At 42.9% G+C, this 18,001-nt stretch overlaps 1 long non-coding RNA gene across 1 annotated transcript; it reads left to right on the top strand.

The window, feature by feature from the left end:
* The first annotated feature begins 923 nt into the window (after nt 1–923).
* On the top strand, nt 924–14,125 carry LOC135918499 (uncharacterized). The gene is made up of 4 exons (XR_011515328.1): nt 924–1,083; nt 2,622–2,663; nt 5,784–5,988; nt 8,666–14,125. It is a non-coding gene; the product is annotated as an uncharacterized lncRNA (long non-coding RNA).
* The last annotated feature ends 3,876 nt before the right edge of the window (nt 14,126–18,001 follow it).

Below are 18,001 nucleotides of genomic sequence, written 5' to 3'. Positions count from 1 at the left end.
GGGCCAAAACCACGCTTTGATTATGAGCCGCACTGTAGTAAGAAACTCCATATTTATTTTGACCATCTGGGGTCCTTTAACCTGCACCAAACGCACAGCACATGGGCGTTTTTGCATTTCAGCCCCATCGAAATGCAGCCGCCGCGGTCGGCATTAGATCCCAAGCACTCGGGTTAGTAGCGCAACACCTCAGCCACTATGCCACCACGGCGGGTGCGGCGGAGAAAGCAGTGAACATCGTTTTTACAGAGTGCGTTTCGCTTAGATGTTACCTGTTAGCGCGCTACAGAACGAAACGAAAAGCTTGGCGGATATGTACAACATGCTCATATTTCACATGGAGGCCAAATTCTTTTCTGTGACCTAGACGGAGTGCTGGCGAATGTGTTGGGAATGTGCTCGGCCAACAAGCACAATCTGCGCTGCTATACGTTCTCGGTGACAACTCGCACAGCGCAGAGGCACACGCACAAATGTTTAAAGAATGGGACGGCAGACCGCCTGCAGTTTGCCATGACGTCGAAATAAGAAGCACAAATAGCGACGTTTCTGTACTTTTGTGGTCAATAGTTCAATTCGCATGGTTGCGGCACGCATTACTTTTTTAAAAAATTCCAAACGACGAAAACTGTGCGCGCAAAAATTAGCACGGCGTTTGCGACGTTTGAATTTGGCGCCTTTACCCGCGCATCCCATTAGCTCCGGCCGGTGCACTGCGTTACTGCGTTAAAGAAAGTAGTTCATCAAAGAAGCGAAGCAAAAAACTTTCATACACTTGCAAATCGCAACAATTGTTCAGTATCAACATGAAATTACAGAATGTGTTATCAAATGGTACAATTCATGATAATATAGGCGCGCATTTGTATGAGTGTACACGTATAATTGCGCGTTCGGGCTGTTGCTGCTTGGCACATTTCGGCGAGTGCGTGCACGCTGTTTGCTTGAGAGCTTCCTGCGTTTTCTGCGTTCTTTGTGTGCTTCGCTGTGACATCTTTGGAAAATTCCTGCGTGTTGCTCGCTTTTTATGGGCTTGTTGCCTCGAAGATCGCCATGATCGCCTCCGACTCGGCGACATTAACGGTGAGTGAGTGTTTCGAATTTCCCTTGTTCGTGCATTGCGATCGACGCGGTGAACGGAAGCGCGGGAATTATTTCAGCGCTTGTGCGTGTCTTCCGCGCGCCTCTTTTCTAGTTTTCATTCCTAGTACTATCCTTCCGTTGCCAGAATTGGTTGTACAGCACTAGATTCGTGGTATATAACATGGAGCTTTGTCCTGGTTTAACTTTGCACTCCGCTTGTGGTGACGTAAGGCAGCTATGTGGTGCCAGCTAAAAAAGGGCATGTTGTACGCCATGATTTCTGATACGGTGTTCGAGCACCGATTGAGTTAGCCTTATTAATGAGCGCGAAACAATGCGACGTGAAACCATCCGATCTGTACTGTAATCGGAAGATATTTCGTTTGCGCCACGCTAGTACAAGGCGTATGAGTGAGCTGTAGCAACGGAGGGGGGGGGGGGGGGGGCGGTGGGATCAGCGAAAATGTATTCTGTTGCGCTGTTCCCTTCAGGATCAAGTGATTCCGCGGTGCTTCAACGCCACTCTGACACTCCGTGCGGCCGATGTTCGCGCTATCGGAAAACACAGAGGAGGCTGTCGCGCAATAATAATAAAGAATTTGAAGGGTGTACATGTGATTCTATGCGATACGTGAGATACAATAGAGGGGGATGCCACAGATTGCTGCGAAATCATCGAGTTATACGCCTTGCCAACCGCGTGTGTTTTGTTTTCCACCAGTTCGCGCGCATTCAGCTTTCTTTTTTCATCTTCGTTCGACGCCATCGAGTGCTTCGCCCAAACGGCTTCGCGTAGGCGCTCTTAGCATTCACGGAAAGGCAGATTTCATGGCACTCCAGGTCCTACAACATTCAAAATAATGTAATTTCGTGAAATTGCAGCTTTTCGCACTTCAGTAAGTGATTGATTTAACAAAATTTTTAAATCAGTAAAGGAACGAGATGCCTGGCATATCTGCCTTGTCGTCCCACTGGGTTTCGAGGCGGCATGTATACGTTATCGGCAACATAAACATCAATAATTAGCATTGTTTCTTGTGACCATAGAAGTAGCTAGTTATGTCGAAAAGCTATTTTTGCTTTGAATCCGAGCACAAAAGAGTGAACAGATTGAAAGGGGAGTGCATAGTTGTGAACTAAATGACAACGCTTTGCCACAAGCTTGGAATAATGCATTGTCAAAAGAGCAGTTCTGTGAAATTCTTTCTTTGAGAGTAAGCGAAACTTCAGTAGCATCAGGTAGACGGGGAGTAAAAGAATGCAACACTGTGGTTTTATATGAAGAAGCTGCCTTTAATATGTGGCCATAACAGTTCAGTAGATGCATGGAAATAATTTTTAAAATAATAGAGGGATGTGAAATAAATTATTTGACAAGCTCACACTGCCATTGGCAAGAGCGGCCACACTTTAGTGTATTCAATGACTAGTTATTTGTATCCGTCCATTTATGTCAGCCTAATGGTCCATGTAGCTCTTTTGATTGTTGCTTTTGCTGCATCGTGGCTTCACATTTTAATACTGACATCTTTTTTCAGATTCAAAATGAGCTGAGAGACACCCAAGCTGGAATGCTAAAGGTGAATTCTTTGGCCATCCATTCTGTAGCGTCACCATGATCAAATACAGTGATGCAGTGAAAATGTATTGCAGGAAGCAGAAAAAACAACATTGCTGATGCAACTGCAAGGCATTTGCTCCAGTGATCAATTGGTGCAGAGTGCCTTCATTAGGAGACAGTGCCTTTAAGCACTCAGCTGAAAGACTGCAACTGCACCGGGACTGGGAGTGAATTTCAATATCACTTGTGAACATATTAAAGATAGAATGTGCCTTCTTCAGGGTATATGCCTGATATGAGAGGGGCGTTCAGAAACTTAGTGTGGACATTAGTGGTCTACGTGAGTGCACATCTTTCTAGTTTTACCAGAACGAAGGTATGACCTATGTCATGAAGCAGTGCACTGCTAGAGGTATCAAACCAGAACAGCAGCACCCTTTGAGAAAGTTGGGTGAAGAACGAGCAGTGATCAGGGCTTTCTGCATTTCAAGGGCCAAATTCCAAAACGATTGATGCCGAGCTGGACGGTGTGAAGTGCCGGTCACCACATACTTTAGCCAGCATAGCATGAATCTCCTTGGCATTATGCCTCGTTAGGATACAGAAATTGCATCACTGCTCATAAAAAAATTGGAAATTGGGAGGTTGAGGGGAAGTGGCAGGGCTCCCCTCTGGAGCAGCCAGTGCATGCCCATTGCTATACTGATAATCCTACCTTAATGAGAACCAGTGATGCATGTTAACCTATCACGCAGCTAAGTGCATTCCTTGTTTTGTATTAAGGGGACACTAATGACACCCTAAATGAATTTAAAATAAAGCATCATTTTAAATATCTATTTCTGTAAATTTCTTGGTAATTGCTTGATTATTAGAGAAAATAAAGCTCAACGTTCAATTTTCTGAGTATCGCCCCAAAATCTTTGTCCTGACATCTCATTGTCACATCGTGGATTTCAAGTATTTTTACAAACTTGGGTTGTATTGTTTCAGTAAAAGTTCCTGACGGTTTTTATTTTAAGTTTTTGGAATACGATGAAGAACATGTGTAAAAAAAATTGCTGCACCTGAACAGACATCATCAAAATCCATGACGTCATAGCAAGCGGGTGTGGTAACTTCAAGGCAGCTCTGCCACCAATCTTTCCTCTAGCTGCTTTTACAATTTACTCAGCCTCTTGTCACGGTACGAGTGAATCTCTTGAATTGTAGAAAGGTCATTTACAGATATATCTAAAATAATTTTTCTCTTTAGTGCTTTCTTGCCATAGTTGCTTAGGGGTGTTGGCACAGCGCCGCTAAGCACGAGGCCACAGGATCAAAAAACCGCATTTTGATGGAGGTGAAATCCAAAACTGCCCGTGTACCTTGCAGCCTGATTTGGTAAAAATTAATCCAGAGTTCCCCACTATGGCGTGCCTAAAGCCTGTTTCACATGCAAGCGAAAATGCTTGCAAATCCTGCCGCCGCGCCGCAGAAATCGGTTTCAAGCGGTGGCGGGAGCGGCAAGGTTCGGGCAAGTTGGAATTTCATCGCAGCGGCAGAGCGGCAGCACTGCTTCCGAATGGCCCACTTCGACACTTGACCATCGGAGGATTAGTTCTGGAAAGCCTGCGCATAGGACGATGTTTATTTACTTGCTACGCGTGGTACAGGCAACATGCCAAGAGAGCTTTTCAACGAATTGTTAAATTGCTAAGCGCAGGATATGTATTTATAAAATAAAAATTTGAGAGGCAGGGACAAAGCAATGCTTATGTTGGTAGTCGCAAACTACCGAAACTGGCTGAAAGTCCTGTGTTTTATGCCAGCAACATTGCTATTCGCAGCAGCGGAAAATGCGCCGCGGCAATGCATGTAAAACGAAACTTCGCGAAAAGCTTCGCAGCACCGCGCCGCTGTTCGCTCCATTCGCTGAATCGCTTGCATGTGAAACAAGCTTAAACATCAGATTGTCGTTTTGGCACTTAAAACGCCAAAATTTAATTAATTTAATTTTACTTTAGTGCTCCTTTAAGCGGTAGAATTCATGATCTCTGCAAAAACTCATGCTCAAAGTATTTTCCGTAAAGATTAAATAAACAGTCGATATAAGTGTCTATTTATATTTTGAATTCTGTGATACGTGATGACTATTAGTGGTACAACGAGACAGAATTGTAATACAATGTGTGACGGCACGATGATGCACATCGAGGAAATGACCGAGTCTCCCTAGAGGTCCCTGACATGGACATCAACTGACTGTCCACAAACTTCTGAGTTCACACCGTGATCTTGTGCAGCCTGTGCGTTGCGAGTAGATTAATTTTATTGAGATTTAATTTACTGTCCTTGCGGCTTATGTACATTTCATACAGTGGAGTGGAATCTCGCATTACTTGAGCACAGCAAGCGAACGTGATGTGTAGTGGTAATCTTAGTAATGATCGACAATCATGTCCCACTTCGAGCTCCTAATGCTGCTTGCCAACACAAGCAGCAGCATATGCTCAAGATAGCGTGAAAGAGATTCATTGAAAAGTGGCATATGCCCAGGGTCGCATACCCAGTCACCTAAGCTGTTCCAACGGTTGATATTGAACTCTTCCCTAAACATAGCAGCCCAATCTCCCCATTAGACCATGGGCTACATATTCACACAAATGGATGGGACAATCGAGACAAACACCTGAAAATATGAAGTATCCCAAGAATGGTAATCACAATAAATAGTACTAGATGTGCATTAACGCAAGCTCTTGGGCCAGTTGGTGCATGATGAACTTGAAAAGGGGGGGTACCAACAAAACAAAGGACGCGCACACATGGAAAAGGCGTTAGACAGGGACGAACGCTGGTCCGTCCCAATGTCCGTCCATGTCTAATGCCGTTTCCTTGTGTGCGTGTCATTTGTGTTTCGCTGGTACTCCCCTTTTTCAAGTACTAGATGTTTGGATACTTTGGTTTATTATTCTTTGTGCTGGATTGTTTTTTTGAAACATGTGGCATCCAGACAGCATCAGAAGCTTGTAAGAAGTCAAGTTTAGCGTTCTAGATTTGCAACAGGTACTTTTGTAATTTATTTGCAGTAGGGCTGTTGTGTGAATGTACTTGAAAGGCTTAAAACTGTTTTGCTAACATTTACCTAAACATGCAGGTTCACATAGGCTGTAAGAGTGCACATTCAGAAGGTTATCCTGGCCCAGCTTACTATGGCCTGCCATGGTGGACCAGGAAAGTTTGCAAGGGCCTTGCTTCACCATGTGTTCACAGAGGAGGAGCTCATGGGCCATTTGGGCTTTGGAAATAACACCAAGGGGCAACAGAGGCTATTGACCCCATCAGGGTCAGTGCTGTTATAGGCAAGTACCATATATCCTTTCCGGTTGCATTTTTACATTCACATTTTTTTCTAAAATTATGAACTTGCCATTGGCATAACAAACGACTTTCTGTAGCCCGTGTGTGCAGTTGTGTGCTACAATAGCCTACCATTTGGAATGACTGTTCATATGATCTTAAGTGCCTAATGCCGCCATACTCAAATGCTTCTAAAATTTAAAAGCTGCCTTCACTGCCGAAAGTTTTTAGCATCTCCACCAAATAAAATGAGCTGCATTTGTGCATTAGCAGTGCTACTTGGCTGTCATTGCAAGGAATAGTTGTCTGTGAAGCACGCTCCAAATCTTTTGGCATGGAGGACATGGTTAAGTAGCCTGAAAGTGTTATTCTAATACACGAATTGTGGAGAAGCTATGCTCAAGTGTGGTTACTGCTCAGCTCGAGCAGGAGCATGTTCACCAAATTGCAAAAATCAAAACAGCTCTCCATGTTCTGAGATGTGAAACAGTAGTTTCACCAATTTTAACAGACCACATCAAATCAAAGTTGCTCCTATCTTGAAGGAGGTCCATGTGATCCGACACAGAAACCTTTCAGCAGAGGGAACCTGAGTGGTGTGGCAATTTTCTTCTGGTAGTTTCAATCAAAGAAACAACAGGGACAGAGTTGCCAGCTTCACTGTCAACAGTACTATGTTTAGTGGATGCTTACTTATTCTAAGCACCTAACCTATGACTCGTATTTATTAACATGCACTTTATCACTTTGTATTCTAAGATATGAAAAAAATATTATGTGGCTTTTCCCCATATACTTCAATAAATGGAGAATAGGCTCTTGGGGCCTAATGTATAAAGCTTCTTACAGACCATCGGACATGTCCACTACTCCCATTCTGAAATTATTAGAATTGTTTCCTGCTTCCTTACTTCACATACCTGTCAACAGGGTTATAACAGGGTTATGAACCATTGCCAAGTAGATTATGGGCTTAAATTTATCAAAAAGATGAATGGGCTTTTCTGTCGCTCTTGTTTAGCCCGTTGAGGATCACATTTTGGGGAGAAATATGCCTCTAATTTAGGAGTTATATATCTTTTGTGGTGTGCACATACTCAAAACTTTCGAATTGAATAGTGTCCCATTCAATTTAGTCTTTGAATGGTCACTATTTGTAAATGTGAGTATTATTCTAATATTTTGAAACACCAATAAAACATGAAATTAGAGCCAAAGTACGGTAAATTTTCACCTCCAATAACATATTATAGACATAAAACGTAAGAACTTGTAAGAATAGCAGACCAGGCTACGTTACTAAAGTAGCTGTACTTTAGAGGCTGTACAGCAATCATTTATGCTTACTGAAGAGTCCTGTGCATGTGAAGAAACTTTTTGCTGCTCCATTTGTGCTTTTAATAAACAGCTCTTCATAACATAACAATGACAGAAACTTGCTAACTTTAAGAATACTAGTATGTGAACCTCATCTTACATTGTGATATCAGCTGTTCATTATTCAGAAGCTATCCAATATTTGATTTGCTTCTGGCATTATTCGGTTCAGTCTCAAAAATCACTTTTTGCGCATCCTTAATATTTTTATTGCAGATTTAAGTTCTTCAGGGCGACTTTCCAAGAAAATAAACTGGTAAATAATGTTTTTAAATAACAATAAAGTGGCAATACCATTTCAGTATTTGCAGTTTGTTTTATTTTTTATGCAAGATAAAGCAGCATAGTTTTTTGTGTAATGAAACTTACAAAAACTTGTGGCAACACTCCCAAATTAGTGCAATGACAGACACCAAGGAGCTAAGTGAAAAATCAGTTTGGGAGAAACCCAAGGAGCGACAGCACTATAAGAATACTTTCTAGAAGTCTCAGAAGGTTGCAGCACCTCCAGTGGGATGCTAGGCAACACTTTGTTCTGAAAAGGCATATTTTTTCAGAACGTTCCGTCACAGCCACCGATGTATGGCAGTGAACTCTAAAAGGGTTAAAGAAGTCAGTCCTATGGCATATGGCTCTTAAAAGACAGCATTTCTTCATATCTGTCACATTCTGCATGTGTCATGCTAAGCAGCTTGGTGCACAACTACACGGAATCCTCATTATAACAGTAATTCAGTCGTTGAGGCAGAAACCATACTTCGCTGTAAGCAGTGTCTTCTTTAATGTAGAAAGTCCTAAGTCATTGTAAGGCGAGAAGTACGTTCCGATTGCTTGTGAACTCAGGAAACCTAACATCAAATGAAGCTACACTCAATTCTAGTGACATGACACTATTGTATTTGGAGCATGGAAAAGCAGTGAAGTGCTGCACATTTTAATTATGAAGTTACAAGAAATAATTTTAGTTGTCAGTTCAGGTTTATTTATGAACGACATGAATTTTTTTGACCATTTTGTTTCTCAGCAAGCAAAGTTCACATCTTTGACATTGAAGATATTCATAAAGTTATATTGCTACAGTGTTTTGTTCCTCTTTGCCCTTTCCTGCATTTGACACTTAGTGGAGTCCTGTGCCACACTAAATAAATTTAAATGGTCATGCTGTACAGCTGTACCCGTGGAAAATTGGAATAAAGCAACACAAATACATAAATCAATTTCATTATAACGAGGGCATATTGCATGCCATTCTTTTGCATGTGGAAGTTGCTTTTTAAAACTTGTTCTGGCTTGTTTTTGCAGGCTTCACGTGTCGCAAATTTCCTGGTACCAACATGCCCTATGTAAAGAACTCTGGCCTCGCTTCTCGCATGGGACCCTGCCCCTGAAGCAACTGCCCCTGCCCCTTCACCTCTGAAGAGCCCAAGTTGGACAGCTCAAACCAAAACACAAGTGTTGTGCTCTTGTAACTCTCGACATTCTTATGTTTTATGTTAGTCTCCTGAAGGACCCAATTTGGATTTCTCAAATGAGCATACAAATGTTGTGCCTTTCTATGGCTTGACATTTTTATGTTAATATTATTTATGTTAATTATGCTAGTCTCTTGAGAAGCCCACATTGGATTGCTCAATCCAGAATACAAGTGCTGTGCTTTGTTATAGTTCACTACATTTTTATGTTAGTTTTTGATATGGTTCCAGTAAGGATAGTGTTTCCTTATTAATATATTTTTTAAGTATCTTAAGTCATTTCATGCCAAACCACCCAACAATTTTTTCAAGAACTGTTCCATTATGGCAAACCATTTCAAGTTTGCTTGATTTTGAGTGGGTACAGCGAGAAAATGTTCGAGAAAATTTGCTTTCATACATACTCTTAAGTCATTCCAGGGCAACCAACCAGCGTTTTTTTGGCCATCACAGATATAGTTGATGCTCCGAACTCTTGCTCCCCATTTATTTTCCTTCACAAAAATTTTTTTGAATTTTGGCAAAAATTTATTGTTCTTGCCCAGCTAAGCTAGAAGCCACTGATACACGTTTCTTCTGAAAGGGAAATTGTATGATCCAGATATTCAGATGGTGTTCATGTCAAGAGACTGAAGTGGTGACTGCCAAAATTTGCAAAGTTTGAATTTTCTTCTAACGTAGGGAAATACAGAAGGCACAAAACGAATATAAAATCAGACTGGTTGACTTGGTATAGCTGCAAAATATTTCAAGCCTTGGAGGTTCAGTTGATAAGCTAAAAAAACTAAAGTTGAAATTTTTTGCAAGCTTCGTGTTGAAGGTAAAAAATTAGCTTTGGTGGTTGGCACAAAAATGTGTCACCCATCACTACACAGCCGTACATGTCTGCTATGCATGTGACAAGTAACAAAAAGTTATTATTCTTTAAGTGCGATAAATTATTTTTTATAATCTTCATTTGTGGATCACACATACAGCATGAATATATGAAGCCATGTCATCTAGCAAGGAAAGGTTGTTAATATATTAGCCACAAGAACTACTCAACAAACTGACTGCCTTTTTTATCATTACGAAAGCAGGTGACATCAAGCGCTGCGGCTGCAGTCTCAACTCGTATTTTTTTAACTTGAACGCAAAAAGTGGTCGCCAATGGTGTCTGACCACATCAGACTGAACATGGCACATATGACTTTCATAGATGAGCATGTTCCAGCTCTGAAACAGTGGTAGCAAACAACACCACAAGAATTTGTTCATACTCATGTAGGTTTTCAGTCTGAATTATGAAGGTGTTTTCTACTTGCATCATCATTGGGCTTCAGGGAGCAGGGCACAAAGTGTCCTGCTCCCTCTATGTTTCATTGCAATACAACATGCCCTTTAAGATGCTTTGTATGAACAATATCAGTGCTCTTTCTGGATTTACTGTCTACATAATAGCTGATATTTCTTTTTCTAAACTGCATGGAACATATCTTTTAGCACTGCAGGATTCCCTCACATATTTATTACGTACGAGGTCTGTTAGAAAAGTATTCGACCTTTTTTTGCGAACACCTGATGAATATGAAACAAGCACGTTTTCATCAGCCGCCCTTGAACCTTTGTGCGCATGCACGAATTTTTTCCCACCTGCCAATATCGTGAATTGCTGAGACGCATCGTTTGAATGAGGTAGTACAGTGTTCTCGTCGGTTTTTTATTGCACGGAAAATGGCAGAGCGACTGGAGCAGTGCTACTGCATCAAATTTTGCCAGAAACTGGGCGACAGCCAAGTGGAAACCATCGGGAAGATTCAGACTGCTTTCGGTGACTATGCTATGAGCAGCACAGAGATTAAGGAGTGGTACAACCAGTATAAAGACGGCCACACATCGGTGGAGAGCGAGCCACGCTCCAGTCGGCCATCAACATGCCGAAATGACCAGGTCATTGCCGAAGTGAACCCCGTGGTGATGCGGGACCGTAGTGTAACTATCCAAGAAATTGCGGAAGAGGTGGGCATCAGCACATTTTATCCACATTCCATTATCACCGAAGATTTGGCCATGAAGAGAGTTGCGCCGAAATTCGTTCCCAAGCTGCTCATGGTGGAGCAAAAGCAACTTCGTGTTGAAGTCTCACAGACATGCTGGATTCCACAAACAGTGACCCCAACTTCATGAACACCATAATCACTTGTGACAAGTCTTGGGTGTATGTTTACGACCCGGAAACCAAATCCCAGTCGTTACAGTGGAAGCATTCCACACCATAATCACTGTGACAAGTCTTGGGTGTATGTTTACGACCCGGAAACCAAATCCCAGTCGTTACAGTGGAAGCATTCCACGTCGCCAACCAAAGACCGCTAAGTGTGCAGCAACGTCAAAGTGTTGCTCACTGCTTTCTTTGACTCCCGCAGTGTGGTACACCACGGATACACACCACAGGGTCAAACAATCACTAAAGACTACTACAGGGATGTCCTCCATGGCCTATGTGATGCTGTATGGAGCAAGATACCGAAGTTGTCAACAGGAAATTGGCACATCCATCATGACAATGCTTTTCTCGCACTTGATTCAGACTTTTTTGGCGAAAAACCAGACTCCTGTAGTTCGACAGGCTCCTTGCTCTCTTGATATGGCGGCCTGCAACTTCTGGCTGTTTCCCAAAATCAAGGGGTCATTGAAACAAGCGTGATTTCAGACAAGAGAAGACATTATGGCTTCAACGACAGCTGAGCTAAAGTCCATTTGGAAAGAGGCCTTTTCAGAATGCTTCTAACTATGGCAGCACCGCTGGGAGAAGTGGCTGGATTCCCAAGGAGACTACTTTGAGGGTGATTAAGTTTCCAACGCTTCAGTTATGCCAGTTTTTTTTCTTCAGCCAAAGGTTGGATACTCTTCTAACAGACCTCGTATTGATATTTTATGTGCAATGGCTGTATGGTTTACCTGGCCCACACCAAACACAAGCCTCGTTGCATTAGAGCATGTGTCCCTTGGCAATAAAATGCAGACCCTAACACCGCTTCTTTGTCATCTGTGTTGCATACGAAGCCGGCTTTGTCGTTTGCATTCCCGGCCAGCAAGCTGTGCGCACCTCAGAGAAAAGTCGGTGCTGACAAAATTTCAAAAAAGAATTTCTCGCATTTAAAAATGCCTTTTTTAACTTCACACATGCATAGCAGACATGTAGAGCTATCCAATAATGTATCACATTTTTTCGCCTGCTACGAAGGCTGTTTTTTCCTTGAACATGAAGCTTCTTGCAAAAGATTAAAATTTTTTTTTTACAGGCGATCAGCTGAACCTTCAGAGCTTCATATATTTTTCTGCTATACTATGTCACCTGGGCTACCATTCTGTATTTAATTTCTGTCCTGTGAATTTTTTCTGATGAAAAAAAAACTAACGGATTGCAATTTGACTCATTTTTGCCGGTGCCAAAAGCAATTGAAGTATTCAAATATTTGAAAAATTGGCTATTTTGGCAGTTTCATCACTTCACTGTATTTCCACGCACACCATGAAGGCCTTGATCAATACAATGTGCATTTGAAAAAAAAAGTATTTGAAGCATTTGAAAAAAAAAATGAAAAGCTAGAGGACATTTGATGTCCTCTAGCTCAGCTGAACAGGAAAACTAAACTGTCACCTAAAATGCTACAAAATATCTGGCAAACATAAATAAAAGTGGGTAACGAGCTTCGAACTCTAGTAAACATATGGCAATGTTTCAGATATATGTGCGGTGTCAAAAAAATGCTTGTCAATTCGGCATGGAATCGCGTACCTGCAAGTGCATCTGTGCCATTTTTAGAGTTCAGTAAAAACGGCATTTTACATAACTTTGTAAAAATGGTTTATTGCTATCTAAAATACATGAGTAAAATTAATAGGTATAAGTCGGCTTAAATTTAATATGCAACGAAACATCTCCAGTAATGGCGATGATGTGCCTTGCATGTTTACATAAAACCATATCTTCTGAATTCTTTCGTTATTTTTTGTGGCAGCGAATAAAATTGAAATGGAACTCGCACAAGGAGCAACTTTGCTGTATTCCAGCACATCTCTAATAGCTGTCTTTGTTTCATATGAATATCTGAAGCAGTTAATATGAATAAGTCGCTTGATATGGAATTACCTGTGCAGGAACGTTATCATGGCAGAAAACACAACTGGATCATGCAACAGCAATGCAGCATAATAAACTGCTCCCATAAGCATCACTTATTGTGATTGCCATGTTTCAAAAGTATGTAAGGTTTACTGAAATTGGCGCACACCATTCAACCAACATATAAGGATTGTACAGTGATCCTTTTTCAGTTTTACAGATATTTAAGTTGTCTGCCAGGTAGCGTAATTCTTGTTCTTGAGGTGGATTATTCAGAGGTGGACATTACTAGCACAAGAAATGAAAACATTAAACTGATTGTCATAAATTTATTAATTCACTTATAACATCACAGCACATATTTCAGTTTGCAAATTGTAGCCAGTGAGTTTTCAAGACATTCACTTGAAATTAATTTCCAAGATGACACCAGTTTCGAAATTTTTCCATAAATGTGAGAGAAATACATGGGCATTCCGGTTACTTTTGTGCTTCGATGCATAACAGTGCGTTTTGTTAAAAAAAAGTAAGTGCTACAGCAGTGCATTTCTACAGCCAGTTTGATGGCATGTGTCTCGTTGCTAGCGTCATTCTGGAAATTCATTCTAAGTGCATACACCTTGTAAAATTACCGGCTACAATTCGTAAAAACTTTATTAGGAACTGAGTTTTTGTTAATCAGCTGACTATGGTGTCTTGTTTCTCATGCAAGTAATGTTTTGCACTCTGTATCTAGAATTATGTTAGCTGCAACAGTCAGTCTTCAATAAGTTCCATGAAACTTAAAGATAACCACCCTGCATATCAGGTCTCAGTTGAGTGCTGTGGGCACAAGCAAATTGTGCCATGGTTATAGTACCACTGGCTACCTAATAGAGAAAGCAAGTACCTTTTTTGAGTGTTCTTATTTACAGTCATGTCAGTCCGCTTGTACATTTTTTTATTTAGGCATTTATTTTTTAAAATTTATTTCTTTTGGTAAATGTGTTTTACTTGAGAGCCACACTGACTACATCTTCAGTATTCAATTTTGTTATGGTGTCAAGCTGCAGGAAGTTTGTACTGTGCGATAGTTTTTAAGAAGTTTCTGATCTCAAACTACAAATGGTTGTACATTTACACAGATGTGTGGTTACAAATAAACAGTTCACCTAGAAAAATGGTTTTTGTCTGCATCAGTTCAACACTCTTGATTTTTCAGAGGACCATTCACTCTGACAATTGAAAAAAGTGGCATAACAGTACTGCTAGCAGTTTTACAATATGGTTTATTACAGGCAATCTAGGAGCATGCTTTTGAGCCCAGGGTGACAGAGGCCTGCGGTACAAAATGCCTGTATTTAAATTTTATCCCTATCCTCTCATAGCAGACATACCACCGTGACATCAAAGGTAATTATATGCAACATAGCTCAGCAGTATTTTAAGGTAAGTGCAGGTTTAAACTGCTAAATACCCAGTGGGGCATAAAGGGCTTTCAACGTAATTTGTGTTGATGTTCAACAGATCTGCAACAATTCTTCCATGGGGTTTCAATATTGACGAACTACACATTTCAACAATACCTCCATGGGCTTTCAATTTTGAGCTTCAACAATGCTTCAATGGGCTTTCAACATTGACAAACAACACATTTCAACAATACCCCAATGGGCTTTCAATTTTGAGCTTCAACAATGCTTCAATGGGCTTTCAACATTGACAAAGAACACATTTCAACAATACCCCAATGGGCTTTCAACATTGACAAACAACACATCTTCAACACTGTTTCAATGGGCTTTCAAGAGTGAAATACACCATCGTTTCAACGATATGCCAATGATCTTTCAAATTGAGAGGCCACAATGAAGTTTCGACAAAATGTCGCGGGCCAATTATCAACACTTGTCAACAATTTCCTCAATGATGTTTCAACAATTCCCCAATGATCTTTCAAGGTCATTTGTTGACGTTGACCAATGATATTTCAATAACCTTTCAACAATTTTTTTTGTAAGGGTAGGCAATCTAAGCTGCGGTGTAGTAGCTCGAGAATGCTTTAGCCATTCCAGTTGGTGCTGTAAAAAAATGCTTTATGGTTTTAATTCGAAGTTGTTGTGAACTGATGGGTTTCGCGAGCATAGCGTGCCTCGCCATACGGACAGTCGATTGCTACCGTTACGTGATCAGGGGTGTGCCATATTGTCGATAAAGGCTACTGAGGGCCACTATGAAACATTTCATCACTTTCAATTGAGTGGCTCTCGATCTTAACAACGAAACTTTTCTCTCAGGTGATTGCTACTGTGGTGTATGTGAATTAACTATGTAAATACTCTACATGACGCGCCGTCGTGTTAGCAGCCATGAGCAATTCGTTTTTTGGAGGCCTGTTTCAGAGGGGGATGAAAGTAGCAGCAAACTTTTTTATAAGAAATGCGCGCCTAACTATTTTTTTACGCATTAATGAATGGCCTTATTTGAATAGAACAACACACCAGAGTAATAGGAATCATGATGACAGCTTCGCTGGGCAGTGTCTTTCTAACATCGGATAACATGTTGACGCCAATTACCAAATTTTTCTTCCACGTAAAATGCAATGCCTCTCATAGCTAAATACTAAAGGAGTGTTAAGTGTTTAGCGAAGCATCATACACAACTTCGCGCGTTGAATGTGCAGATATTCATTTTTAGTCAAAGTTTACCGATAGACACGGCGCATATATGCAGTGCAAAACCTAGTAGACCCCTTTAATGCTACTTAGCTTGCGATATCCAAGCCGCAAAGTTTCTCGACTCACACGCTTTTGAAGAAGAAAATGTGGTTAAGGTATGGCAGCTGAAAGAAGCCGACGTATTCTTCAATACGTACGGCTCGAGCCACCCATACCTCAAGCATACACGAAGGGAACGAGCGCGCGCGGCAGCCGAGCGAGCCGGAGCGAGCGGCGTCCTGGCCGTGACGTCACTCACGAGAGGGCGCCACTCCTAATTCTCGCCGCTAATACCTTGAGCTTAAGCTTATCCTGTTTCCCCGCAGCCTTGCCTTCTCACGTTAGCACCCCACCTCTTATATGGGAACTGCCACTTCTCCTCCCTCCCTTTCTTCTCCTTTTCTTCTCCTCTATACAGTGCTATCTGCATCCCCTGTGGCCTCGCAAGTTAGTAGAAAGGCAAGCGCTGCAGTTTCTGCGCCATGTTTCCTGCCACACCTGCATGGTATTCTGCCTTCATCCTTGCTTTCGCCAGTCAAGCCAAGCCCGTGGCAATACCGGGAACCCAATCCCCTCCTTTCAACGACCACGTTTTGGCGGTCATTCTCCCCCCTCGGCCCTCTCCCCACTTCGTGCCCCGTATCTGTAGCCGTGCTTTATCTAGCTTTTCACAATTTCCGCCACCCCTTTCTCCTTTCCAACACCAAGTGTGCACGGTCCTTGCAAGCCAGAATTGCTTCGACAACCAGAGCAACAGGCAGCGACCACGCGAGCTGCACGCGACGACGCTGCCACCATCGCCTATCACGGAGAAAACCAGCGGCAGGTCGGCGGAAAAGAGTGTGTGACACCCGTGCGCTTGTCGGTCGCACTTTGACCTCGCCATGGCCAACTCGAAGTCCGTCAGCCCCCGCGAAGGCGTCGTCACCGCGAGTGAGGAAGATCAGACGACTTCGGAATCGGGGGTGTCCGGCGCCTTCGCTAATCTTTCGCTGCACTCAAATGACGAGAGAAACGCTGCGCAGCTTGCGGGACTCCGTTTCCAGGCTTCCCAGGAAAGCCGCCCGACTACCTACACCCTCGTCGGTCTCCACAGTTCCTTCGTAGACAGGTGGGACATCACGTTTGTGGAGCCGCTACCGACTTCTTGGGTCTGCGCCCGATGTGGCAAGGTTCCTCCCTACGTCCTACAGCTTTCCTGCAGCCACTCAATTTGCGGCTTGTGCCGATGCTTGGATTTGTTTGATGAGCTGCTGAGGACCAGGAACGACGTGTCCAGCTGCTTACTCCGCGGCGAAGTGTGTCCTCTCGACGGGATCCCGTTCCGCTTTCGCGACGCTGACGTCCACTACAACAGCCTGGAGTACCTGCGGCACCTGCAGGTGTACTGCGTCCACGCGCGGCGCGGCTGCCCCTTCAGGTCCGAGCTGAGCCGTCTGGAAGTTCACTACGACGAGTGCCGCTTCAGCTCCGAGACGTGCAACCTCCGCTGAAGGGACGACGTCCCGGTGTACGGCGAGCGGCAGCATTCTGCGTCCCTGCACGCTCTGATGCAGAGTCCGCCAGAACAGAAGACGCGATGAAGCGGCGCCTCCAGGCACGATTGCTGGACCTCTACTTTAGGATGCAGTCTTGTAAGCTGCTAGTGCTATACTTTCATAAAGAAATATGTTCTCTTCCACTACGCTTCCCTCGAGTGATGATTGCACGCATGTTGTGGTCGGCCGGCGATGGCCTTGAACATCAACGTGCACGAAGTGTTTTGGCATTTGAATTCAGTGTGCAAACCGCTGGGAAGCGTTTTCTTTTCTCGGCGTCATCGGAGTAGATTGAAACAGCGCGCTTTTAATTCGTGGGAATTGGGACATACCAGGAGAGGCGTGTAGGTTAATTTAAGAAAACCACAGATGCACGCAGTCTACCCTCCTGGTGAATCTTCAACCGCCGTCCGAATGTCGGAAATGTGATCGCTATTTCGTAAAAGGCCAAAGTATGTTCATTTTTAGCTGACAAGCTCAGTGCATGCAAGATGTCAGCTCAGAATTACGTCGCTACGTGCCGCGGAAAGAGCTTAAACTTCCGGCTAAACCCCGTTTGCCCTTCTCGTAGGCGCAGCGCTCAAAGACGGAGGGAGGGGGAGGCGTGGCGTATATCAGCAAGTTCGCCTATGTACAGTCTAGTGCAAATATGTAGAGACTATGAGGCGGCGAAGTAACTGAGCTTCTTAAATAAAAGTATAAAACTAAAGGTAGCGACATTCCTTCTCGCCCGGCCTCTCCTGATCTCGCATCTCGCGCTTTCCCTCGTTGCTCGCCCTCACAGTTTGGACGTTCGTTCCTGGGTGCACGGGCTTCGC

This window comes from Dermacentor albipictus, chromosome 6, assembly GCF_038994185.2.
Source record: "Dermacentor albipictus isolate Rhodes 1998 colony chromosome 6, USDA_Dalb.pri_finalv2, whole genome shotgun sequence".
Lineage (NCBI taxonomy): Eukaryota > Metazoa > Arthropoda > Arachnida > Ixodida > Ixodidae > Dermacentor > Dermacentor albipictus.
The sequence above is the reverse complement of the archived record's forward strand: the minus strand, read 5'-3'. Positions and strand labels throughout refer to the sequence as shown.